This window comes from Perna viridis, chromosome 8 (assembly GCF_037379345.1).
Source record: "Perna viridis isolate PV_CMFRI_1.1 ecotype Kerala chromosome 8, ASM3737934v1, whole genome shotgun sequence".
Lineage (NCBI taxonomy): Eukaryota > Metazoa > Mollusca > Bivalvia > Mytilida > Mytilidae > Perna > Perna viridis.
Genome location: NC_142452.1, coordinates 40,236,137 through 40,263,759, shown reverse-complemented (window position 1 = coordinate 40,263,759; position 27,623 = coordinate 40,236,137). Strand labels below are relative to the sequence as shown.

General features: G+C 32.1%; 1 protein-coding gene across 1 annotated transcript in view; it reads left to right on the top strand.

Annotated features, from left to right (window-relative positions):
• The first annotated feature begins 560 nt into the window (after nucleotides 1–560).
• Nucleotides 561–27,623, top strand: part of LOC148610481 (uncharacterized) — a 40,768-nt gene continuing 13,705 nt past the window's right edge. The window contains exon 1 of the mRNA XM_088595532.1: nucleotides 561–677. The gene's annotated coding sequence lies outside the window, so the exon portion shown is untranslated. The remainder of the gene's footprint in view (nucleotides 678–27,623) is intronic.

The following is a 27,623-nucleotide window of genomic DNA, read 5'->3' as shown; positions in this document are numbered from 1 at the left end:
TGCCAACGACAAAAAAATATATAATTTTCCCTATCTTATTTTGAAAAAAAAAGAAAATGACATTAATCGACATTTTTCAACAATATACAAAATAGAAATGTAAATATCAGCGTGTAACGTAATTATGACCAACCATTCAATTGAAACAAATCGAATTCGCAAATAGAATTTTAACATTATTTAAAATTCATATGAGTGCAATTAAACTCTTAAATTATGTAAGATTCCCATCTTCCTTACATTGAGAGTAAACACAACTTATTATTAATCAACATTTTGATAAATAATTTAAAATTTTAAAATTTATTTTCGTTTCATTGTTACCTAGCGCGTAATTATCCAATTTCGATTTTACAATAGGTAACATGTAAAGAAAATCAAAGCTCTATCGGAGATCGGTTCGCAATTTCATTATTTATAAGATTCTTAATTACACGTTCTTTAATCGAACCACAGAATTTCTGATAAGGGCATCACGCCTGAAAATCTCATTAACCAATAATCGATTCCATAGGAAACTCCGACAGCGTTCTTTGATTGGATAATTCCTGGTTTTGAATAACAAATCAAAAATCGTAAAACGCCCCCATTTAATTACTAAAAGAAAGTGCTGAAGATTTTACCGAGGAAACGAAAGAAAGCTTGGGATGGTAATAGATTAAAACGGCTCAATTAAGGTAAGTTTCTGGTTTCACAAGAGGATTTCAATTTTTTAAAAATTTTGGTGATTGTGGCTACGGAGAATTTAGTTTCCATATAAGTATCATTTTTTATAACTTGCAGTGCTTAAATATCTTAGAATAAGTGAATTGAAAAGGTAGGATTTACTTCAGTCGCATGCATTTAATTTCTTTTATTCTTTGATATAAATTTAAAATTTGAGAAAGTTGAAAAGCAGTGAAATAACACTAAAAGCATCATGCATTCAGAAATTTTCATAATTTTTGTTTTTTTATGTTTCTAATTATTATTTTTTTCGCTGCGCGTGCTTATATTTAGAATGTTTAACTATCTACTTTGAATATAGTTTGAGGTAGGTATTTAGTCGTCCAGGTAGTTTTTTTCAATTCGCCAAACAATCGCTGACCAATTAGCTAAGAGTATATCGACGGTAGTAACTTGACAGTTAGAATCAGTCTTCCGTTTTTTTTTTATAAGCCTATTCCCGCTTTATGGATATAAATTAATTTGTAATGTGTTGAAAGACTTCGTTTACTAATTTGTAAGATATTTAAAATTGATAAACGGCCGAGAATCGACACGCAAAAAGAATAACCTCGTTTACAGCTTGAAATAATACCGGAGTTCCTCATTTCTTTTATACCCAGATAAAACTATATGGCCATATATAACTTAACTTTCGTGATTAATATGAGAGATACTATATTTTGTAATGTTTTTTTTTTACATGCAAATGGCTAAACGGCAGAAAATCGATTCGCGAAATGTATATATCCCTTTGCGACTTTATCCGTACATGTACTTAGCACCTCATACATGTTGCAATCTCTACGGCCGATATAAGTTTACAAAGGCTTAAGAGTCAGTATTCTAGTCTCATACATATACATGTAGCATACAGACAGATTGGCGAGTTTCTCAGCGAAAAAAAAAAACGGTTTTAAAAAGTTATTTTGTATAATATTTCATATAATGAACGCAATAAAATAACATCTGCGTAATAAATATCATCATGCGATAATTGCTACGTATAATTCGTTCATTAAATTCTATTCGAAGAGAATGTCCGGCGTGTAATTATTTTGACGCGCTTGCAAAATCGTTCGAAATTTTTAGCAAAACAAACATGGGATGGATGTCCAGGTTCACTTTTCCATATGATATTAGTAATTAAGCTTTGTAAAGTATTCAATAAGTCTACTGCTGCGTGTTTGGAGTTCGGAAATTTGATCGTCAGTAGATAGTAACTGTCTCGATTTATAGCAATGATATGCATTTGATTGATTGATTATTGGGGTTTAACGCCCGAGCAGCAATATTTCAGCTATATTCAGGCGAGATATGCATTTGCATTTGAAATAAGTGACATATCGAAATAGTTGTGTATTAAAATAAGTTCGTATAATCGTATATTTAACAAGTACTATATTTCAAAAAAAGATAGCCGACGCGGTAAAATTTCGTTCTTTTTACTAATAAATTTCTACATTTCATTCAGGAAATAACAAATGGCACGCAATTTCGATACAGTTTTTTCCGAATTGTTAACCAACTGAATTATCAGTATTTGGCCAATCGGGAAACAGAATTGGGATCAGGTGACTTTTTTTTTCCGTGGAAGAGCGTCTTTAAGGTCAAAGGGTAAAAGCATAATGATATATTCCTCTTTCGAACAAGGTATTAGGTGTGCCTCTACTGTTGCTGTGATTTCAAAATCCGCGACAGAGATAAATCGCTATTTTGATTCCAAATCGCTTTGTTCCCAGTTTCATAAATTCTCTTTAATTCATTGAGAGATGTGCAGGGGTACCTAATTAGTGAAATTTTATATGATCAAATGATTTATTCTGTGTTTGAAGTTACGGCCGATTTCAACATAACATATCACTGCTGCCATGTCCAGTTGGTGTAGCGGCTTTAAAAGCAATTAACCTTGCGATAACGTTATTCTATGCTCCACAAATCCTTAAAATCAACGCCGTATAGTTTTCGGTCTGTCGGTCCGTCCGTTACATAGCTGTTATAGTTTACTTTTGAAGTGAAGTAATCAGCCATTGGAATCTGGCACTTTAACATCATTTTTGAACTTTTAAAACTTGCATGATCTTTACCGAAAAGCGACATCAGCCGGAAAACGCCTTTTATAAGATGTCCCTCTTTATAAGTCATAACTCCTTTCTGCTTCGGATTCACAATAGATTGAATGCTTTTGATTTCTGATACGACGAACTACAAATCTAGATACTGATGTTTATAACGAATAATCTCAATAACTATCTATAGGAAAATAACAGTTTATGACATTTCAAAGTCGTCTCTGAAATCTGAACAATCAACTTCTATCCTTCAAGATTGAATTAGTTATCTATTGCTAAATCATAAAAAGCTATTTAAAAAGTCAAAAGTTAAAAAAAAAAAAAAGAAAACACAATTTAAATGATGATTTTGAGTTCAAATTTTACAAACACATCAGTTTTCTTGACAGATGAAAGCGAGTTATGGTAATCATATTTAATGATTGAACGAAAAGTTTATCAGGGTTAAAACAAATTCATCATCATCGGTAAATTTGAATGGTTCAAATTTGAATGATTCAGAGAGCATCTTAAGGCACGCATTGAAGACAAACGGCTCTTAAATCAGAATAATTCAAAGTGTATTGAAGTAATCTTACGATTCAAAATATAAAGTGTTTTCCTGTGTGCTATACTGACCGCTACAACGTATTATCTACAATAGCATCATGCTCATTAATGGTATCTCGGAAATCGGTAAGAAAGTCGTCTTCTGCCTGCGCGGACGAGTTCTAAGCTAAATAAATAGATTAGTTTTTTCTTTGTTGAACTGGGCGCAACCATACGCAAGTTAAACCAGCTATAAGAGGAATGGTTAAACCAACCGTCAAAGGAATGGCGAGTTTTATACGGTCTTTGATAGTTTTCATGATAATTCTTGATAGATAGAATGTATATATTGGTCATTATGTTCGTAAGTTAGTTAGTCGGTTTACAAATATAAAGAAACCTGTCTAAAACAAAATAAATAAAAAACAAAAACCTGACTTATCCAGACACTGTTAAAAGTCCCTTTATATCAATTTAAATGTAATTCTAACCTTGATAAACCAAACATATGTTTAAAGGTCAAGTTTAAAGGTCAAAAGTGTTCGTGTGTGACTGTTTTCACTGTATTTTTAATATGGGGATAAAGGGGGCCCATCTCTTATCCATTACTCCTCCTTGACCACAGAATTTATATTACATGTATGTCATCAACGCAGTGACATCCGTGGACCCAATAACCGTTTCCTGAGAGCTACATATCACTCCGCTGTGTACCAATAAATCAGATCACCCCAATAACAGTTCAATTAACCTTCACAGCATAATAATGTGGATCTGTATAAAGTATCAATTTAGCTTTAGAGAAATTCTATTATTGGTTTATATCTCGGATAAATATCAGTAGCAAAAGAGATATTCGCGAAGTTTGACTACATGTGCATTTAGTAGATAATATCTAAGACGTACTTTACCACACGGAGAATATAACATGACAACGCATGTGTAGTGTAATTGTGCTTAAGTAAGTTTATCTATATCTCTTTTTTTCATTTGGATTAAGTGATAGACCATTCGAATGATGGGATGAAATATTAAACTTAGACATATACTACAGCTTTCTTAAATAATGAAAAAAAACACTCGTAAATACTTGTAATTATTACTTTTTTTTAAACAATAAGGAAAAATTTCCATATAGTATATACCTTGCGTAAATTGTGTAATAATATAAGAATAGGAGATATGGTATGATTGCCAATAAGACCGTCATCCACCAAAAGCCAAGCATGGAACAACGTCTACATTCTTGTATAATTAAACTTCAAGGATAGTCAAAATCCATACCATAAAGCGAGCTGTAAAAAGGTCCCAAAATAACTGAAGTGAAACTATTCATAAAAGACGAAAAATGACCTAATATATAAATAAAATAACGTAAAACGAATAACAATGAACATAAAAAAAACACCGACAACACCACTGAACTTACAGGTTCCTGGCTTAGGACAAGCACATAGAGTATGTAGCGGGGTTAAATATGTTTGTGAGCGCTCAACCCTCCCCCAATCTGGAAAAACACAACAATAATATGAATTATAAAATTCTGTTCAATTCGTATTTAACTCTTGAGATTGTTACTGGATGCAAACACTTTAACATAAAGGACAAGCTGTTTCTTCCTTGATAGTGTACTCGCTTTTTCTGTAAGTTAGTTCAAAATCCAAAAAACAACTGATCAGCACACTTTCTTTTTTAAATACCATTATTAAAAATTAAACAAAAAAGCAAATTTAGAGATACGAAACCCGTTTTTCTGCACAAGACTCACTATATGATTTCCACAAGCGTATTCTTTGGCATAGGTCTATGACAGCTGCATTGTTTTGTCTAATACTTGTCTGAATTCCCAAAGATAATCATACTACATCATTCTGCATGGGGCTTATATTTAAAATAGTCATATGACATCTTTTTGTTTTCGAAAAATCGTTTAAATTAGGATTGATTCTGAATTTAAACATGGTCGTACAACCGCACCATAAATTATCTTCGGCTAGGCATGATATCATATACTGCATCGAATTTGTCATATCCCATACGACTAGTGATAGGGTTCTCGAACGGTCAAAGTTCTATCTTCATACGACTTTATTGACTAACGTTCGAATTTTCGCCCAAATATGATCAAAACTGCCAATACAATACAAAATACAAAAGTGCGCCAATACAGGATATACCCGTCCAATACGGGATTAAGCCGTCCGATACGGCTTTTTACCCGTCCAATACGTCACACTGGACTGGTTAAAATCCATATTGGACTAGCGTATTAGACTAGTTAATCAATAAAGGTATAATTGCGTAAGGTTTTCCATGTTGGCTGAGTTATTGGTCTTCGGCTAGAAATATTGGACTTCGGCTACGCCTCAGTTCAATATGGCCAACCTCGGACCTATAACTAAGCCAATATTGAAAACCTTACGCAATAATACTATATTATTATGATGCTGCTATTAAATACAATAGTATGGGACATTCCTACACAATGGTTTTATTCCACACGACGTATATGTCTTAAAACTTGTTCTAGAGACCAGACCATGGTTGTTAAAAGCTGTGATTATCATGGACTATTATCATCAAATGAATTTTATAGCAATAACTTAATAATAAATAATAAATGAATATTAATTTATGATAAGTACATGCATTATTATTTTGTATTGCAGATATCTACCAAGGTGCAAATTTTCCACATAGTGTACATTAACCTTTCATATAATATGTGCAGTACGTTTTACAGTTAAACCTCTCTAAAACGAACCCTGGACAATCCTAGAATTCGTTTAATCCACACATGTTTTAGATTAATTTTATATCAATCAACTATAATTTTACCTTATGGAGGTAGACCTAAGGTAAGGAACACATCTCATACAAATCATTTGGAACGTATGTATTCAGCATTTGATATCCATCTCATGTAAGCGTCAAAGTGACTTGGATTTATTTCATTCAGTTTCAAATGAAAGCTTGATGGGCTTTGGTGAAATTGTATATGATACAAACATATCACTGATTTCAAGAATTATGCCCCTTACCCTAGGTCTACCTTCTTAAGATTTAAATAATTTTAACCGAAAATCTGCTTCAACCGAACTAATTCTTAAGTGTAAGTGTTTGTAAGAATCAGGCAAAATGGGAAAAATAGGAAACATGCATGTCAAAGCCCCCACGGATTTGACAATAAAATATGATCACTCAAGGACGTTTTCTCTGTATGAAAAGACCGTTATTTGATCTATGCATCACTGGCTTTGCTCAGAATGTTTTCAATAGAATCTTAGAAAAAATGAGGTTTTTGACAAAGTTATCTGCCCTTGAAATGTTCATTTTCAGTGCATTTTAATGAAATGTACCTCAATGGTCCAGAATGATATGGAAAGTCTTGTCTTTTTTTCTTTTTTTCTTTGATTCTGCAAATAATCAAATTACATAATCAAATAATGGGTACTTCATACCATGTTTCACCTACTGCCTGATTCTTAAGGGTCTGACACTTAAAGTCCAAAAGGGTTCGAATAGGTTTGTTTTCACTGTAATTCTACCACCGCGCGTTCATTCCTTTGTTCTACCTTATGTCCATGGTAATTCAATTTCTTGTAGGGTTAGATCCTTTTACGCGAAATAAACAAGACATAACGTTCCCATTTAAGATACATCTTCGTCCTATTAAGGCTATTATTGAAAGCAACCAGAATGCTTTGCATCATTTATCTGAGCCATAAAGTAGCTTTCTATATCCATTCAAAATATGAACAATCAATGAATAGCAATTTTTAATATATCATAACAACCAACGCAAGAAAGCGTACATGATTTCATAAAAATGGTGACGTCATTTGGAGTTTTACGAGATCTTCGTGGTGAATGACTTGTATGAGATTTTCATGGAATAGTTATGTGTTTAGCTTTTTAAAAAGTACTTAGAAGGCCAAAATATTTTATATTCGTATTTTGAACTCTTTTACATTCATTTTTTTAATTAAATGTGATGCCTGTATTTAGATTTACATAAAGCGTATTTTATTCAGTAAATACAAAATAATTTAAGTAGTTCATATAACGTTTACATTTGTAACAAGAAGAAATAACAACAAATTCACAGTTTATCGAAATTATATGTGGGTAATAAGCAAATCTCGGGTTCACGACCGCAACGAGATCTCACGTGTTTTCTTTCTTCATCGGCACGTTGTTTTGCTGTTTGTTTTCCCTTTTTTTAGATAATATTTTGGTCGCCATTAAATTTAGCTTTGATATACACAAAACAATGGATAATGGTTAAAATTGTTTGAACTATAAAACAGATTTATGTATATTTCTAGTGCAAGTTTTAAAATAAATTGGCTTCGGTAGAAATGACTTTGACACAGAATCATTTGCCAAATGGCCATTGATATGGATTTTTTTAATATGTTGAGTGGCTAGAAATACTTGGCACATTAATTACCTACGGGAAGCTCATCTTAAAATGCTCAAAAAAGTCATATCGGCATGTGTTGAGCATAGCATAAGTGTCGCACGACAAGTCTTTTTGGCGCGGAGTCCTGTCTCTAGTTGTGTATTTTATATTTGATCTTACTATCCTTTTTTCTCACCCATAATGCTTTTTTGACAGCCTAACTGGAATATTATTTTCCTGAACGTAAATTTTGTAGCAATCAGAAATCTAATGTAATTAGGAAAATATCGAAGATATTAAGGTCTACGTTGAGCATTATACTATGAGGAAGGCATTAGCCTTAAATGATAGCGAAGCATGAAGTATTAGGTTCCCTTATCAACGAATATATTTCATGCCGTTTATCATTTTTGACGAGTTTGATAGGAATATATTCATCAATGGGAGCCGGCAAAGGGTAACCACATGTGTGTAGAATAATCGGTCGAACAGTTCCGGGTTCGGCACTTAACATTCTTATCATACGTATACATGTAATATGGGATTTGCCTATTCCCCGATGATCGTTTCTAAACGCCTGGAAATCATGATGCTCTAGTCGATGTCTTTTTATTGACTATTACAGTCAGTTGAATCTTTAGTACAAATATATTTATAAATATGAACAAAATGTGTACTTTCGGGATTAATGTAAGAACAACAGTGGCCAGTCTGTTTTGATAAACGTGCTATGTTATCACAAGTTTTAAACAAAATTGAAAACATGATAGAACACTGGACATCAACCGTGGGGTTGTTTTCGAATAAGGTGTCATGTTTTTCTTATAAATATAACAAAATGACATGGAAATGAGTTATTCAAACCAGAGGCTCACAATCAGAAGGGCAGTATTCCGTACGAGCGGTTGCCGTACATGTAAGCATCAACTTAAAGAGCAAATAAGAACTAAATCATTCGAACAAAGGACTCGTTAAGTGTACAGTACAGTAGTTGTCTATACCGAAACCCCCTCTGGACCCCTATAAATGGTTAAGACAGTATTTTTTCGCGGTTTTCCAAGGTTCAATAGACATGTACATGTAAACTGCACGATATGAAGTGCTTTTTTAGGAGGTACACCTAGGGTAAGGGACACAACTCTTACAAATCACTGGAACGTTTATATTCTCCATTTTACATCAATCTCATGTAAGCATCAAAGTAACTTTGAATCTTCATTCTGCTTCAAAGGAAAGCTTGGTAGGCTTTGGTAAAATTTAATATGATACAAACATATCACTGATTGCAAGAGATATTTCCCTTACCCTAGGTCTACTTCTTTCAAGATGTCTAGTTTAAAAGGATTTCGTTTTTTTTCAGTGACCGGTTTAGACAGGTTTCACTACGTGTTGTAAATTCTTATATGAGGAAAGTGTAACATCCAACGCTAGCGAGTGTATTTTAGGCCTTGTATGTAGTAGGGACAACATATGATTTTGTGTATGTTACAAGAAAATTTCGGTATATTACAAGAAAATTTTGATTCCCTTATTTTTGTGATTGTGCTCTGTTTCATGAAAAAATGAAACTGTAATTTTCCTTAAATCCTTCCTCAACTCACAGTCGAATCAATTAAATAACTTGAAATTGCTGATTTTAACAAAAACTCAGGATTTAAAGAAATTCTCAACTTAAGAATGTTGTTTAAGAAACCCGGGCCAATGAAGTCTGAAACTATTAAATCGCATTTCATGAAATACGGTAGATAACATGGACAACATAGGCAATGGTGCGTATAAAAGCAAGATATTTTGTTTTTTAAATTTTAGCCAGTTATGCCCTACGCGATAAGAACATTTCCAAAATAGGAGACCTTGTCAACAGAATTTCATGAAACTTTGTAGGTACATGTAGTAATTATACCATACACAGTTAATACTTACGTAGGGAAACAAACATAAACATAACCGAAGTAGTTGAGCAACCCGGACTCCACTGAAAAACTGGGAACATGGACCAAATGCACTGGTAGAGTAAGCGTTCTCTGCTTTTTAAAAACTCCCGCCAAGTTCCTCAATCAACTGTCCCCTTCGTGGTAGACGAAATACTAAAAGTAATATATAACACGGATAACAAATCGGTTCTCATGATGCAGATTGACAACTTTCTTTTCTCGAAGGACAAGAAGTGGCGGTTGTGGCTCTCTACTATTTATGATTTCTAATGAAAAAAGGATGTTACTCATCTGTTGATTTCTGCTTTTTGTTGTCAAATATAAATTAAAATCGTGTTAAATGTACTTTTTGTCCATTACACACTTATTTCTGACACCTGATTTTATATTTTAAGGTCAACATCATTTAGAGTAATCTAAAGTTCTTTCAGAAAATTGAATAGTTTTAACATTTGATCCTTTACTTTTATTCCTTTATCAATAAAGACATCAAGTCGATGCAAAGTACAACACTGACACAATTTTGCCTATTTTTCTGGCTTTATAGTACTCAAATGGTAAGCTTATATCCCTACTTTGTTTGAACCTGAATAGATATAGATACAGTGAAGCCTGATTTACCCGAACCCTGGTTATTACGATACCTTGTCTCAACCTGACTATTTTTAGTCTTTTTTTTCCTAAGTTTAAAAGCATTTGAACCTTGGTTAACCGCGATCACCTTTCTGAACTGAAAAAAATTAAAGGAAAATAGAAGTTCAATTAAGCCAGATTTCACGGTATAAACAAAGTTTATTTGTTCTTATCGTGTCAATGTTAGGCATATAACACCGCGTAACATATTAACCTAACTTTGATTATTTAAATAATTAACAAGTTAATGTCCAGTTAATGAACATTTCGTTGGACGTACTTTATCTTTGACGCATTAATGCATTTTTTATCTAGTTTGAACATTATTGGACTCTACCTTGTTATAAACATCGCCCTTTGGGGTGGAATTAAACAAATAGGTAAGTGAACTTGTGGTCGATGGATTCTTACTGAGAAACATACTTCATGTTCCATCACAAGAACACAACCCGTTCCGTATGTTTTTAAGTACTATAGTTATTTCATTATAAATTAATTTGAGATAAATACTGTTATCTGATTGGTTAAAATAATTTCGTTATATCTCAATGGATAAAAAAGTATTGATACGGCCCCATTCAGTTAAATTCAGAGCTAGCTTTTTCATGTTTAAAGATAAAAATATGTTTTAAAATTAATTATAAGAATTGGCTATGATACAAATATTTGTCTATTGAAAAATAACATAAATTTTCCATGTGCATATTGTGTTTATTGCACTTCGCGCAATAAAAAATATGCACATGACAAATTTATGTTATTTTTCAATAGGCAAAATTTTTATCATAGCCAATTCTTAATTGCAATGTAAAGTTTTTGTTTGTATATGATATGGAACCAGCATTGCCTAAAAGCGAGCACAGCATTTCTGTTTGGTGATTGCTAGGCTTCACTGTGAACAGAACAGAACATACATGAGCAGCACTTAGTCGGCATTTATTTATATTTTAAAATAAAAGTTATCATAAAAACAGATAAATTATTATAAAAATAAATAAAATATTTATGTGTTTTTTCTGTACATGTGATCTTATACCTACAAATCTGGCATTTTCATGTTGCTTGTTTTTTAAACTGAAATTAGGCCGAAACATTAAGTAGCACGCCAGCTAATTATCATGCAAAATGTGATTCATGGGTAAAAAGCCTACTTATTTTTATTTTTGATATTTTGCTTTAAATGTCATAGTAAACAGAAAGTAACATGTGGTTTTTCATAGAGCCCGTGCTCTCAGGAGATACAAATTGTATAGAATGCACTGCAGATTTCAAAATTAAGGGAGATAACTCTGTAAATGACGCTCAAATACAATAGAATCTACTGGCTATGTGATGTTTTCATAAATTAAACATTGTACGTAATTCCAATCCTCTTTTGCTGTTTAAGTTATATTTTTAGACGTCAAAATTAATATTGGGGACACTTATTGTTATTTTGAATTCTTTCTACGACAAGTCACATCCGGACAATGAACTTTAGTTCTCATCCATCTGCACCGCCGTAAACTTGTACGTGCATATTGCCCTAGAGCTCTCTGCTCTCGCTGCTGTTTTGCTGTGCTCACTATAAATGATAAAAAAAATAATGGTAACAACTTTTATTTCTTGAATGGCAAAAATATGAAATATGTGACTGTATACATGTGCTTATAGTACTTGGCGTATTATAAGACTAATTAATTGTCAATGATATCAACTGACAAAAAGAAACGTGTACTGCTACAAAATAAGAATGTTTCAAGTAAAATGAAACCCTACATGACTTTGAGATACATTCATTTTATACATGTGTCAATACTGTTTATCCCGTAAACTGTATTGTAGGTTGAATTGGTTTGTTTTGGTCATTTACCCGTTAATTATTATCGAATTATCATAGTAAATTTTTTTAATGATCATCCCAACAGCATGACGTTACATTAGCCCGCCTCCTCAAAAACTGACAGATATGTCCACAATTAATACAATGTCAGAAAAAACATAAACTATTAATCTTAAATAAGGTAACAAAACAAAAATGTATTAAACTTAGCAAGCTTCCCTTTTTTCTAAGGCCATTATCATAATTTTCAGAGCCTGGTAATTTCCTGCTATTATCACATTTCATATCAAAACAGTTTTGCTTAAAAGGCACATGAAACAAATAAGCAATAATGAAAACCAGTGTGTGTGTGTGTGTGTTACATGAAGCTATCAGAAGGTAACGGAAGTGCCAAATACTAGTCCGAAGTAAGTCTTTTTTCTACATTACATTTAATTTTTGTCCCTAAAATTGAAATGTCAATTAAAGTAGTGGTCGTCTGCTCTCACGTGTGGACATTCTGCACTTTATATAATACAGAGAAGCCTGACTATATCGAACATTAAATTGGGCCGGTTTACCAAGGTTCAAAACACATCAAAATTGATATAAAGGCACTAACCAAATATATAGTTTAGACAGGTGTTCGGATTATGAGGGGGTCAGTTAAGACAGGTTTCATTGAACTTTTTCTATCGTTAAGTAGCTCTCCGGGTAAGAATCACGCAAAATGTGATTCATGGTTGTAAAGCCTACATATTTTTTGGGATGATTTTGTTTAAAATGTTGTGGTTAACAGAAATTAACATGTGGTTTTACATATAACCCGTGCTCTTGGGGTATAAAAAATGTGTAGAATGTGCTGTAGAAGTCAATATTAAGGGAGATAACTCTGTAACTCTGTATTTTCAAGGTGGATTATCTCCTAAGAGCAGACAGATTGGAATGAATAATGATACATTTCATCATATAGACCCAACAACTTAATAACAAATATAAACATGAGTAGGCTTTTATTAGGTTAATCACATATTAATGAATTTGCATAATTCTTACAAAGACTGCTACTTAAATTTTCACAGTTAATGTCGTGTACTAAATTTAAAGCATGTTAAAGTAAGAATATTTTTTATCCAGAGTAAAGGACTGTATAGCCATGAGTTTCAGGACATTGTCTCTAAATTAATCTAGTCTTACGTCATAGTGTATATGTTGTACATATACTTTACATTGTCTTGTAATTTGCTTTTTTGGCTTTTTATCTTTCTTTTCTCCTTGCCAATGATCATTGGATGTATGAGAAATAAAGAAATGTTAGATATGTAAAGTATACTATATTGTTTAAATATTGATTAAAACCAAACTTAAATTGATTGAAATAGAAATTTTATTTTACCCTATATTAAGTCATTAAATCATTAATAATTAAAAATTCTGAAATATTAGTTCAAAATTGTACATCATATTACTCAGATATCCGAGGTGTGTTTGTCCATAGTGTCCCATGGCAAATCATGCATAACAAATTTGAACAATGACTACTATTATCTCTAAAGCAAACACCACACCAATATTATCAATGTAATCAATATCACAATGGTTTAAGACACTTAAGTAGCAGTCAGACAGAAAGTGATTCATACATATCAAAACCCACCAAATTCAGTTTTATTTCTCGTTCAGAAACAGTTACATAACCTGTCTTAGTTTTTCATTTGGTTTTTGCGCTTTTGAAATAAACATTATATATATATTGTACATGAAATTGGTATTTTGTAAGAGTTATCGTTCTTGACACAAAAATATTAAAAATATTTATTTACCCGGACTCAACCGAAATACTGAACTTTAACAGGCCAAATAAAGGAATCTTAGAGAAAAAAAACCTAATTTTGTAAAGAAAATTGGCAATACGTATATGCATACAAAATTAATTTTCGTGATTTGTTTGTTACTTTGTTTGTTTCTGTTTTGTTTAATAACATCTACATTTGCCTTAAATAAAGAAATCCAGTCAGAACTATTATTTAAAAACAAACTCGTGCATTTTGAAGGTAAACGCACTGCTTACACAGGGGTATTCAATTTTCATAGTTAGAGGAACACAACACTGTTTCATTTAAAGGAGAAAACAAATAATCTTATTAGAAACCCACAGCCCAATCATTTTTATTTCAATGGGCATATACATGTTATAGCTTATCAGAACAATGAGCAATACTTAATCAGGATTTAGGCGAATGTTTACTACGTATTCGAATCATACTACCTTTTGTGTAGACAATAAAGCGATTATAGTAGTTAGAGCTCATTGTTATTAATTATCAGTTCCCAAAATCAATGTCTAATATATATAAGCGAAAGGTCGCGGTTATTCTTGTAAAATAGGCAAACACAAAAATCAGTGAAAGCACACGAGTCGGTCATTACACCTTTAAAAAATATTTGAAGAAGAAAACAATCATGTTAGAAAATCCTGATGGTTATAAGTAATATGCAAGTGATGGCATTCAATCAATTTCTTTTAATGCATATTTTATACTGTTTAAAAAAAAATATCGAATAATAAAAATGGTACACAAATTTATGAACAAGACTGATTCATATTTTAATATTCGACAATATGATATCATAACATTTTTGTTCAGAAATTAATAACAAAAAACTGAATTTTTTATATATAAAAGCCCCGTGCAGGTCCGGGTGTCAACAGAATTGGTCTGCAGCAGCGCTAAGCTTGTCGTAAAAGGCGACTAGATAGTGCTCAGAAACCTAGCCGGGGGCTAGGGCGCTCTACCCACAGAGCAACTGGGTTGTGTGCCCCATCCCATTTTGCATTTTATCATCCCATTTCATGTTTATTTCATCATCCATTTCATGTTCATCGTCTGAATATAGCTAAAATATTGCTGCTCGGACGTTAAATCCCAACAATCAATCAATCTATATATATATATATATATATATATATATATTATGTATTATATATATATATATATATATATGCCCAGGATTAAATGCCGTTACTTTGTGACAATCAATCCTATCCTACTATTTCTACTTCGTGTTCTGGATTTCATATTTAATGCATGTATTCAAATGCCAAAAAACCCCAACCAAATGTAATGAAATCTACGGACACAAATGCTTATTTTCATTGTAAAGCAATTTGACATGTAATTACTGAACGCTGAACGTTTTGAGAGCAACTCGGCGGGTGTTCAGAGAAAAGCAGAGGACGCTTACCTTACCGGTGCACCTTGTCCACACTCCCATATTTGAGTCCGGGTTCCTCCTTTACTTTTGTTTCTTAGTACTTGTTACTTTTGTTATTTCATGATCTTTGTTGTGTATTTCTGTTTACCCTCTCTGGTCTTTGTCCCTGGAAAATGTTCTTTTTATTTCCGCTCGAATCAAAGTTGCTTTGACTACTATTTAACGTAAAAGTATATTACATTTTAAAGAGTGTATTTAAGGTGGTAGACCTGGGGTAGGGGACATAACTCTTGAAATTAGTGATATGTTTGTATCATATTCAATTTCACCAAAGCCTTTCAAGCGTTCCTTTGAAACAGAATAAAATCAATCCAAGTTACTTACATACTTACATGTATACTCAATACAACCATTCTAAGTATTAGTAAGTGTAATTTATTTAAGTGTAATGCAAAAGTAAATTCGTCTTTATTTGAAATGCACTGATCTGAACTCAAAAGTATTGTGTAATCTTTACTTAAATGGTATCTGTATTAGATACCAAATTTCATCATCTAGATTGACAGCTAATTCTTAAAACAATTATCAATGTCAAAATAGTACGTAACGGCCTTCCCGAAATTCTCTATTTCAAAAATGTTAAGTCATTTACATAATAGCTAAATGCATGCACACACTTGAATGCCTTAAATATCTGCCCTGCTACTTTTCAAATATTTATAAGGCAAAAAGTCGAAAAAAATCATTATGAGTTTGAAATGTGAAATGTTAGCCATTCTTTGCGTAGTAAAACAGATCAGATCAGCATAGTGTACCCTTCCTTACTGATTATTCAATTAATCACGTTTGACCAAATGGAACAATGTGCCAATTCAAAGATCTGTAAATACTGATGTCAGATGCAAACATTAAAATTGACATTTCATTGACTTTACCTTCAAATTCAATCCGGTTGATGGCTTAATAACGTCTTGGTCAATATCATTTGTGTGGACGGAAAGACTCATTATCGGACATTTGTTTAAATCTTGAAGGCAAAAGTTGAGAAATTAACAGGTGTTAAAACATTTATCGCCTTTGGCAAATTATTCCCGTTTCATTTCAGAAAAAAATCGAAAGTCGGTTATACGTCATATACATTATTGGTCGTCACATTTTTAGTAACAGAAACAAAAAGAGATGTTATTTTATTTGTTCATCGTGTCATAGTTTTCCTTTCTACTTTCGTCTACCCCGGACTTGACTTTTTTATGAGCAGCTCGGCGGATGTTTCTAGAAAAGCAGAGGACGCTTACCCTACCGGTGCACTTGGTCCATGCTCCCAGTTTTTAGTGGAGTCCGAGTTGCTCATTTACTTTTGTTACTTTGTATGCATTATTTTAGTTACTTAATGATTTTTGTTGTGTATGTCTGTTTTCCATGTTTGGTATTTGTCCCTGGATTACTTTCTCTTGATTTCCGCTAGAACCTTGGTTCCCTTGATTACCTTTAATCTAGAATTATTCTAATTTTTACGGGGAAAATTCGTTTTTCCATACTAATAATAATTTTGTCCAAAATAAAACTTTTAGCATTTATTCATTCACTTAGAAAAATGTCAATTGTATCACTGTTTTAATGGTCTTATCTGATTTTTACACGAACCTGTACTTTTAGTTTTAAATCAGGTCAACAGAATGTTAACCTCATCAAATTATGGAATAGGTACAATAATATTTACTAAGACAGAGGTAGTTTGTATTCAGTTTTTCATTCAGATAATGTCCTTCATTAATACATATTGTGTTTCTATGAAACATATCAACGTTAATAAATGAATAATGATAAATATTTGCATAAAACCAAGGTCATAAATCAATGTAGATTGCTCTATTTCAAATATTAGAATAACAAGAACTAGATATGAGAAATCAAACGATTAGTTTCGCATTTTACCCTTTGACCTTAAAAGCGCTCTGCCATGGAGACGTAAGTCACCTGATCGCAATTCTGTTTCTCGATTGGCCAAATACTGATTAATTAGGGGCGTTCGAAAAAAAAACTGTATCGAAAATTGAAATTGCGTGCCATGTGTAATTTCCTGAACAAACTGTAGAAAATTATAAGTAAAAAAGAACAAATTTTAGTGCGCCGCCTATCCTTTATACAGATATTACTTGTTTTTCTATGGTTTCACCCCTTTGATTCATTTTGTTACACAAACAAGGTCACCTACGCCAAATTTACAACTTTACCGTGTAATACATTCAATGACAACTTGTCTATTTTCGATTTAAACAAATATACTTTTTGTTTGTTTGGTTGTTTATTTATTTTCTCATATAATTGTTTTTGTTCATTGTTATCAATGTTTATAGTAAGACAAAAAAAAGTAAAGCCATTCAAACTTAGCTTTTGTTAGCTTTTCAATGGAGACGAAACCGCGCTTTAATTAATTGTTTCTATTTTCCACACATGGAAGGCACCAGTGTTAAGCAGTTCAGATTTACGAAGGCAATTATCTTCTAGTTTTATTTCTCATCAGTGTGTCTAGAGACCTGTTTCAATTAGCGGCTATTATCCCCTTAACATCTGCAATGTCACAAATGTCTAAATTGATTTTTTTATAATGTTTTAAAAGTCGCCTAATTCCTTGTACCCTCTGGGGCTGTCAGTTTCAGGTAGAATGTAATGCATCAATGTCTTATAAGTGTAAGTAAACTTTAATTTCAGTTTAACTGATGCCAAATGTATAAGACTTCAAAATAGAAGAGACTTCGCGTCAGTTGACGTTGCAATTAACCGCTTTATAGACATTGGTTTAGAGAAGCTTTAATTCTTTTTAACATTGAACTGGATACATTTTCATAGAGACTTGAACTAGTGTGAATTTACGATAAGGGGGAAAATACTATGGGTCAGTGACGAATAACCCGAAACCCATATTTGTGAATAGTGAATATTTATTCATTTTATCGTTTGAGATGTGCCTTACTGGTCTGATCACCATAAGTTTCTTTAGTAGACGAAATAATTTTAAAATATGTGGCATTCGACACCTGCGTATGGAGTGTTCATATCACAGCTCATACGTTATGCCAGAACTTGCCGAAACTACGCAGACTTTTTGTATCGCGCTAGAACTCTAACAAATAGGCTTCTGGAACAGGGTTATGTTGCTACAAGATTGAAGTCATCACTACAAAAGTTTTATGGTCGTCATCATGAACTCGTGGATCGTTATGGTGTATGCATCTGCACCATGAAAACTGATTTATTCAACGGGTCATAGTTTCCTTTCCTCGTTTGTCTACCCCGGACTTGACTTTTTATGAGCAACTCGGCGGGTGTGTCTAGAAAAACAGAGGACGTTTACCCTACCGGTGCACCTGGTCCATGCTCCCAGTTTTTAGTGGAGTCCGAGTCGCTCATTTGCTTTTGTTACGTTGTATGTATGATTTTAGTTACTTTATGTTCTTTGTGTATGTCTGTTTTCCATGTCTGGTCTTTGTCCCTGGATTACATTCTTTTGATTACCTTAATAACCTTGGTTCCGTTGATTACTCTCTGACAATATCAAGATAGGAAAGCTAATTCTTCGACCGGACCGCCGTTTAAGATTATTCTGTTACTAAACCACTTTTTTACATAATTTAAAAATTGTAATGGCGATCAATTACTCAAGTAATCGGAAAACAGAAATATTAGCCTGATTATTGTTTTTCTTACCAAAAGATTTCCATCACCCAAATGCATACTTTTATCAGTATTTTTTAGTACACATTGTGTGGACTTCAGTATAGTTTTTAGTAGCAGTTCAAAAAAAATTCCGATACTGCCTATTGTAAAGATGACTCATCCACAGAACAAAGTATTTTTGGTCTATATATGCTATATTTTTACGATAAGATAGCCCTGTAAACCGATATGCATTTTTTGAGAAACTATACATTTATACCAATGTAATCCACCACATCGAACTAAATCAAGAAAGATAACTCTTGCAAAGTGCCAATTTCATACACAATCTTTACAATTTTATCTCAATAGTGCATGAACCAGATAACAAACTAAGACGGGTTTTTTATGTATATAACCATCAGTCAGGCGCCGGTCAAGGTGAAGGAGTATAGGCCGTACGCCCCTCCCACCTTTTTTAAAGAAAAAAAACTACCGAAGACTGAGTTGAATATGGCAATTTATATTATTCATTTATTAAACATGTCATAATCTGGTTTCCTTTTATACTGATTATCGTAATTACGCCTCCACTTAATAAAATCCTAGATCCGCCCATGTTACTGAAGTAGAAACGAAGGCGTATTTGGTCGTTTATTTTTTTTACATGCGAGTCACCCCTGTCTGATTTTTTTATATAGACTGCTGCTAAGAATTGTAAATAGAGAAAGGGAATACAAATGTTTTATTAAAGCATTATTTTCAAATCATCAATACCAATGATTTACACTGAGTTACTGAAAGAACTAATATAGGTACTAAACAAACACCAAGAAAATAAATTCAAAGCCATGACATTCTCGACTTTCTCTGGCAATAAATTACCCTTATTGTTTTTATTCCTATAACATCTATTTCAAGTTAAGCTATTGAAAATGCTAGAAATAAGTGTCCTTCTATTAGATCAAAAATGACTTATAAAAATTTGAATTTACAAACTTAAGTAGCACTCTACATAAGAATCATGCAAAATGTGATTCATGGTTGGAAAGCCTGCATATTTTTACTCTTGATATTTTGTTACAGTAAACAGAAATTAACATGTGGCTTTTAATATATGTGCTCTTAGAAGATTAATATAATATAGAATACACTGAATTCAAAATTAACGAAGATAACTTTGTAAATGACACTAAAGTACAATTGAAACTATTGGAATTTCCATGTTGATTATCTCTTAACAGCAGACAGACTGGAATAAATAATTATATATTTCATCATGTAGACTTATGAAACAACTTGATAACAAAAAAAAATAAAATATGTTGTCTTTTTAAGGTGTATCATATATTACACAATTTGCATGATTCTTACAAAGACTGATACTTAAATAGAAAAATCATTTACATTCAGCAAAGAAACGTACCATTTATATTTAAAGCATAATCAATCTTTCTCTATTATCCTTTTACAAAAACGTTTTACTATAATTCATTAAATTAATTTAAAAATGTTAGTATACATAGTGCAGTTCAGGCAACATTCAGGATTCTAGCAATTAGGTAATTGAGTTCTCAGAATGAAATTTGTTTAAGGATATTCTGCTATTGTAAGACTTTTAACCTCTAGCATCAAGTCATTAATATTGTTGGTATGCGATTGTAACTTTCCAAGAATGCAATACATTAATAAAGAATTTCAAAGAAACATCAAAATAATTGAATCATGCATTCTTTAACACAGAGAAAATGTAAGCCTTGGACTAAATTGTCTTGGTTAATAATGGTTTCCGGTTTACCAAGGTTAAAAGTACATTTATATTTGTATAAAAAGGTATTAAAAAGTGTCTGGTTCAGACAGGTTTTCGGATGATAATTGGATCGGTTTAGATCATATGCAAATCGTCACTATAAATACGTCGGCAGAATTTTCCTTACTTAAATTCACATTATCATAATTGTTTTGTAACGTTTCGGTACACTGTATTCTTTTTTTTTGTTTCAAATTATTTTTTTCACCACAATGGAATTAAAATTTACACGATTTTAAACTACGGAACGGGAGCAAATTCTAAATTGGATGCATTGGATACCTCTCCCCTTATACTTATATATCTTATATATGATGATGTTCGTCTATAAAAAGGAATATCAATGACCCGATTGTTTATTTTTTTTTGTTAAATCTCTATATATGATTTCTATACGATATTAATGAAATAATTAGTAATGGCGAATGATTTGTGACGTCATATATTGTTTTCGTCTAGGTTATAAGTTATTGTCGCCACAAACAAGATAAAACTTTCATCAGCCGGTATCAAACAACCTCCTTTGTGACATCCTTCCTTTAAAAATATCCAAAGACATGTCCTTTAGACACGCAACAAACACTGAATCAATTTTTTGTAATTTCAACTCCATCAAATTTTAAATTAAATCTGGATTATATGAATCTATCTAACGAAATAAAATAAATAGTATTATTCATGAAACATACGACTTTAAACTTTTGGACATTAAGTAATCTGATTTCTAAATCTAAATGTATGGCTTTTGCCCATTAATGAAGGGACCGTGTAGGGACCTGTAGAAGTTTCATTGTTCCTTGCTTTGCTTTTGGTGGAGGACTGTCTCATAGGCAATCATACCACACCTCATATTTTTACATAATAATAAAAAAAAAACAACTATCGTACTCAATTTTTTGTGGGCGTCGGTACTTGACGTCTTTAGAATATACAGAACCGAACTTACTGATAACATCCAATGAAAACCAATATAAATGGTCCCAAATTTCAAAAAAAAACTTGTGTGAAAAAAAATTACGTTGATAAATTTTGTACCTTCAAAATAAATAATTAATTACTTGTATATGACACAAGCGAACCGAGAGTAGATTAAGGGAACGTCTTTGTACTTTTGTGCTTGTAAATGGGAACAATATACTGTATTTGACTAGATATCGCCATTTACTAGAAGGAACTCGCCTTGATTTTTCTTTTCCGTTAAATTCACAAGTCATCAAGTTTTGAGAGCCATTTTAATTAAACAGTTTTAATTACCGCCGTAAATATAGAATATGTCATTACGATCCATTTCTACAACTGCACTTTAACTTTTATGTAACCCTACAAAACTATGCATGTAACACAATGAGTGGAAGTAATTCATTTCCGAAATGAAACAAACTTTAAAAGACACTTCCTAAATACATTTCAATAAATCAACAATTCAGTGACATTTATTGCAAACATTTGACACAGAAAGTGGTATAACTTTGTTAAATACAAGAACCTCTAACTTTCTGGCAGGCAAATAAAATATACGAATTGTGTACAACGTGTATATGAACACAATATTGAACTACTACAAATTCAACGTAGAGAAAAAGCAATTGTTCTGATTAGAGGTAGGGGTGAGGGGCTGGCAGTTTTTGGAAATACATAATCTGGCACTGAAAAGTAGAAAATGAATATTTTGACATTCTCTTCCTTGAAAAATAATAAATATTCTGATCTCAGTCCATATGCTTCGCACTGTGAAACAGAAATACATTATCTTTATCCGGTTTTTTAATGTAATAACGTAAAAGTGTACAAAAACCGATTTTTGCTTGCTAAGTCTTTTATTCGACAAACCGTCTAGCACTACTGACATTGGGAGTAAGGTATACAAACATGTAACAAATGGCGCCAACATTCGAGGGGTAGTCAAAATATTATACATTCCAAAGAAAGAAATGACACAGAAAATAGACATACGCACAACAAAGATCACGAATTGACCAACAGACACGTACGAAGAAACATAAGTAAATGAGCAGTCAGGACTCCACTTAAAACTAGAAGCATGAAACAGGTGTACCGTTAGGGTTAAACATCCATCCTGTTCTTTTCTGGAAACACACCATTCAAGCGCCTTCTTAAACAAATGATAAAGATTAGAAGGATTGTATGACACATTGGTTTTCAAATAACGTAAGGAAGCTTACTCAAAATAATTTTTAAAATCCAGTCCCTTAATTACCAAATAATACAAAAATATCATGTTACACTTAAAGATTGCATTAGTTAATTATCCAAATGGATTGGAATACATTTTTTTTTGTGTACTTTATCATATAGCTATATAGCCATTCCATGTTAAACCTTTGGGACTGACGGTTGTAGACATGTTCTTAGTTACAAGAAGCATGAAATAGCCAGTCCAGACAGGTTGGACTGTAAACCACTTAGAATAAAGATAATAAATCACGAAAGATCATGCTATGAATAATAGATTTTTCGCCCCATTACAACATCGGACTATAACTTGACACGTTATGATCTTTCGGGATGTGAATGAAGACGGTTGAATGTTAAATCTAATATATAGTAATACTAGTTGTATGAAATAGGAGAAATAATAATTGCAAACAAAGAGTAAGTCGCCTACTGTACGCATATTGTCGAACGTAATTGAATGTCAACTTTGTGTAATTGGAAAGACGCTTATTTTTAAAGGCGTTTTTTTTTTTTAAATGCAGTCAAACAGTGGAATATTTTTTTTTAAAACAAAAGGTCCATTTCACAAATACTTCACGACAAAAAGTGTTATTTCGTCAATTTTTATTTCAACCTGCTTCAAAACGCTTGGACAATTGCATTGCCAGGATAAATCAATCATAAAAAATTGAAAAAAAACTTTAATTCGCCCATAACCTTTCGAAAAATTAGAGTTTTTGTTCTTATCATGCATGACTCTAGAAATGTCTTCTACATTCAAATCACAAATAATAGAATTCCCAGTGTTTGCACATTTAGTATTTGAATAGTGATTTTTCAATAAAACTAATTTGTTGGTATAATTTTAAACAATTACATTTACATTTTTTTACCCTTTCACGAGTTTGATGATATTGACGAATATATAAACACAACTGTTGAAAAATACAAAAATACCAATCTGATTGTTATAAACAATTTATAAATTTTGGTATGTTGTACACCTGTTTCAAGGAGTAACCGCTCAAACAAATGCATAGCAAGACTTAGATTCAAATATAAATAGTCTACACGGAGTACTTATATCCAACAAAATCGAAATAGGAATTAAAATTTAGAATCAAAAGGTTCTGCCTTGCATTAAATTAGGATTTCGATATTCCTATATATTTAATTGTAATCATCCTGCTGGTGTAGGGCTACTCCTGAAAACACGTGTACAGCATATCGAAATTTGCAATATATATGATTGACATTTTTTTTTATCGATAATACAATTCTTTCTTCAAATATTATAGTAAATAAGTAAGTAATTATTTTATTATAGTGACAAATGTTAGCATATATGATAACTGTTACATCGAATAAGTGTAATGTATCAAACACCCGGCCCTTTGGACCTATAAGTCACCTTATATTTAAATCATTTTATATAGAAAATATTATATTTGCCAATGCAGTTCTAATTAAGTATTTGTCATAACCCATATAAAACGGCCAGTTAATCCCCAAAAAGGTACTTTGCCAATCTGAGATCAATTATTTAGTAAATACCTTGGCTTTAGAAGCCCACCATTTTAATTTTCTGCCTGATTTAAAGATTATTTATGGGACGGACAGCCAAAAACACACATTTCGTCCCATTTAGACTAATTAGATGATTTAACATCTAACAACTAATCGTAAATATAACAAGCGTAAACATTGCAGACAGAACGACGAGAATGTTTTTGTACAATGTCGATCGTAAAAGCAAGTAAAAAGATAATCTTCGGGCGACATTCAATTAATCATTGAGGCATCGTTCTTTACAAATTTAAAATGACTTTCTTGCATTTTTGCAACGAACTTGTTACCGCTTTTTAATACTATTTTTTTTAACAACATCGGTAACTCTGCGTCTATTTCTTTTCATACGTTACCCTACAGGTGCACCTGATCCTTGCTCCCAGTTTTAGTAAAGGTCGATGCTAATTTACTTTTTGTTTCTATGTGGGTGTTGTTTTGGTAATTCTATGTTCTATGTTCTGTGTTCGTGTTTTTTTTCCTTGTCTAGTCGTTATCCCTAAATAATGTTCTTTTTGTTTTCATGGCCAAATCCTGATTCCCTTGATTTTCCTTCTAAAGTCCCATTGAGGACAAGAAAAAGCAATTTAAAAAAATACGTAACCACGCTTCTTTAAAATCATATTGGAAATAATTGACAACATTTTTTGTAGTCGGTTTGATAAGACATCCGCTACAATAGAAGATTCAAATTCAATTCAAGAATGAATATACTTATCCGTTTATTGAACTCTTTAAAAGTCGGTAATTTGATTTGAATTTTAATCGTTTGTTCATTTATTTGGAGTTCGGTAGAAAAAAATTGCAGCGCTGTGTAGAAACATACAGCATCGTATGAGCAAACAGATTAAGATTTCTGTTTCTAGATTATTGAGTGGTTTACCAATAGAAGGAATCGTCATTATCAAATCATCGAAGACTTTCGCTGAAAGAATGAATTTATTTTCTTTAAACAGGCACTCACGGGTGCTCTCAACAATCTTAAAGCAAATTACTTGATCAACTGGTTGTCATTTTCCCGTTTTATCGCGATTTAATTGACAAATTGATCATTGTGGAATTGTTCCAAACTGAATGAAACCGAACAGTGTCTCATTAAATTATGCCGATATAACGGTGATCATTGGATCATCAGATAATACAAAAATTCATTCTTTACTACAATCGTGATGATTCTAATGTCTTGTTTATAAGAAAATAAGAATACGGAACATTTATTAAGCGTTTACGGGTGACAGTGTTTTTATAGAGAGTAACGATTCTGTGTACCCCAATAATTTTATTTGGCCGAACTGCGCGTGCTAATTAACAAAGTTTAACAGGTCGGCTCATGGTGTGGTCATTTACTTCGCATGATTGGACTGGAGCTGTAACAAAGAAATTAGAAAAAAAACTGCTTTAACGATGAACAGAAATAGTTTTGATATCATGCGTACTATAATATAACATTTTAATAAGAGTTTTATCAATTAGTTGTTCATTGAATATGAAAGAAAAAATGATCCATTTAAGTAAGCACAGTGACAAGAAATATTTCAAATGATCAATACTTTAGAATTTCGATAGGAAAACATTGTAAATTCACTGCAAATGGATGAAAGGCTCAAACATACATTACATAAATCAATTTACTATTTCAATCTCATTTCGTGACGACAAGGTCTTCGTAAATTAAATCTATGAACTACTAAGGTCAGACCCGTTTTTTTTAGTCTAACAGAAAGTTTATGCGGAAGTGAACATATGGACTATTGAACAAGTCGTCCCAAATTCACTTCGTACCTAGAGCGTCTGACATCTTATGATACGTGAAAACTATATCGTATATAACTAAAACAATAATGATGCTGTAACGTAGACTTTTTTTTAATAAACTCTTCAAATCATACGTTTTGCAACAATGATATTGCTGGGTATTATTATGTATATTGTAAGTTGTTTTTCGATTGTTTTACTCAGACTCCTTTTAACTACCCGTAATTAACATGATGATTTCGCCTACTGCAGTATATCTATTCCGCCTACTGCAGTAAATTATTCCGCCTACTTTGGTAAATTTTATATCATATTACTGAGTTGTCTAAAATATCTAATCAATGATTATTTTAACACTACTTTGTCGTCAAACTGGAGGAAGTTTGCATCCCTACTCCTTCAATCTTGCATTAATTACATTTGACATGCAATTAGGATACATGGTCATCTAACAACAGTATACTATCACAATGACATTTATTTTTTCCCAAGACATTTATAATGGCAAATATCTGACATTAAAGTAAGATCCATTGCTTTGTCTTCCCAAAACAAATGCTTAACCTTTTAGCTAATTAGGACTTAGGGCATTCATATCTCGATTTCGTTTGTGTGGCCATAGAGAGCGAAATGTAATTTACGTTAAGGGCCAGTCTCTGTATGAGTCAGACAGAGTGTGAAACATTGTTTGGAAAGACCACCATTTAGAAAGTGTAATTTGACTATTTTTGTACCATCAGAATAAAGAAAATAGGAGAAAATTTTTCATATCATGTTGGTAAATTGAGTAACTAGTAGTTATAAATTCATTGAAATGCAACGAAAATTGACATTTCAAGGGCAAATAACTCCGCTCAAAATTTTATTTTTCTAACATTCTATTGAAAACATTCTGAGTAAATCCAGTGGTGCAGAGACCAATTAGTGGCTTTTTTATTTAGAGAAATCATCCTTAACTAAAATTGTATTGTCAGATCCATTGGTTTTTGACATTCATGTTTCTGATTTTTCCAATTTTGCCTGATTCTTATAAATACTTACACTTAAAGGTGTACATAACAAGCTTACAGTAATATTGTGTGAAAAAATAAGTTGATAACAGAAACTAATAGTTAATATCATATTTTACTTCATTTACAAATATGACAAAACTGGGTGTATATAACAATCGCTTAATTTGCCATTGGGTGGAGTATTAAAAGATCAGTGTTAGCGATTGTACTTAAATAGACGTAAGCATAAGCATTATAAACATTGCCTTGATCCATGTATATTGAACAACGTAATTTGGAAAGCTGAATAATGATTGTTTCTTTTAATTAGCTTGATTGTTAATGTGGACTTAGATAGATCGGCCTTTTATTTC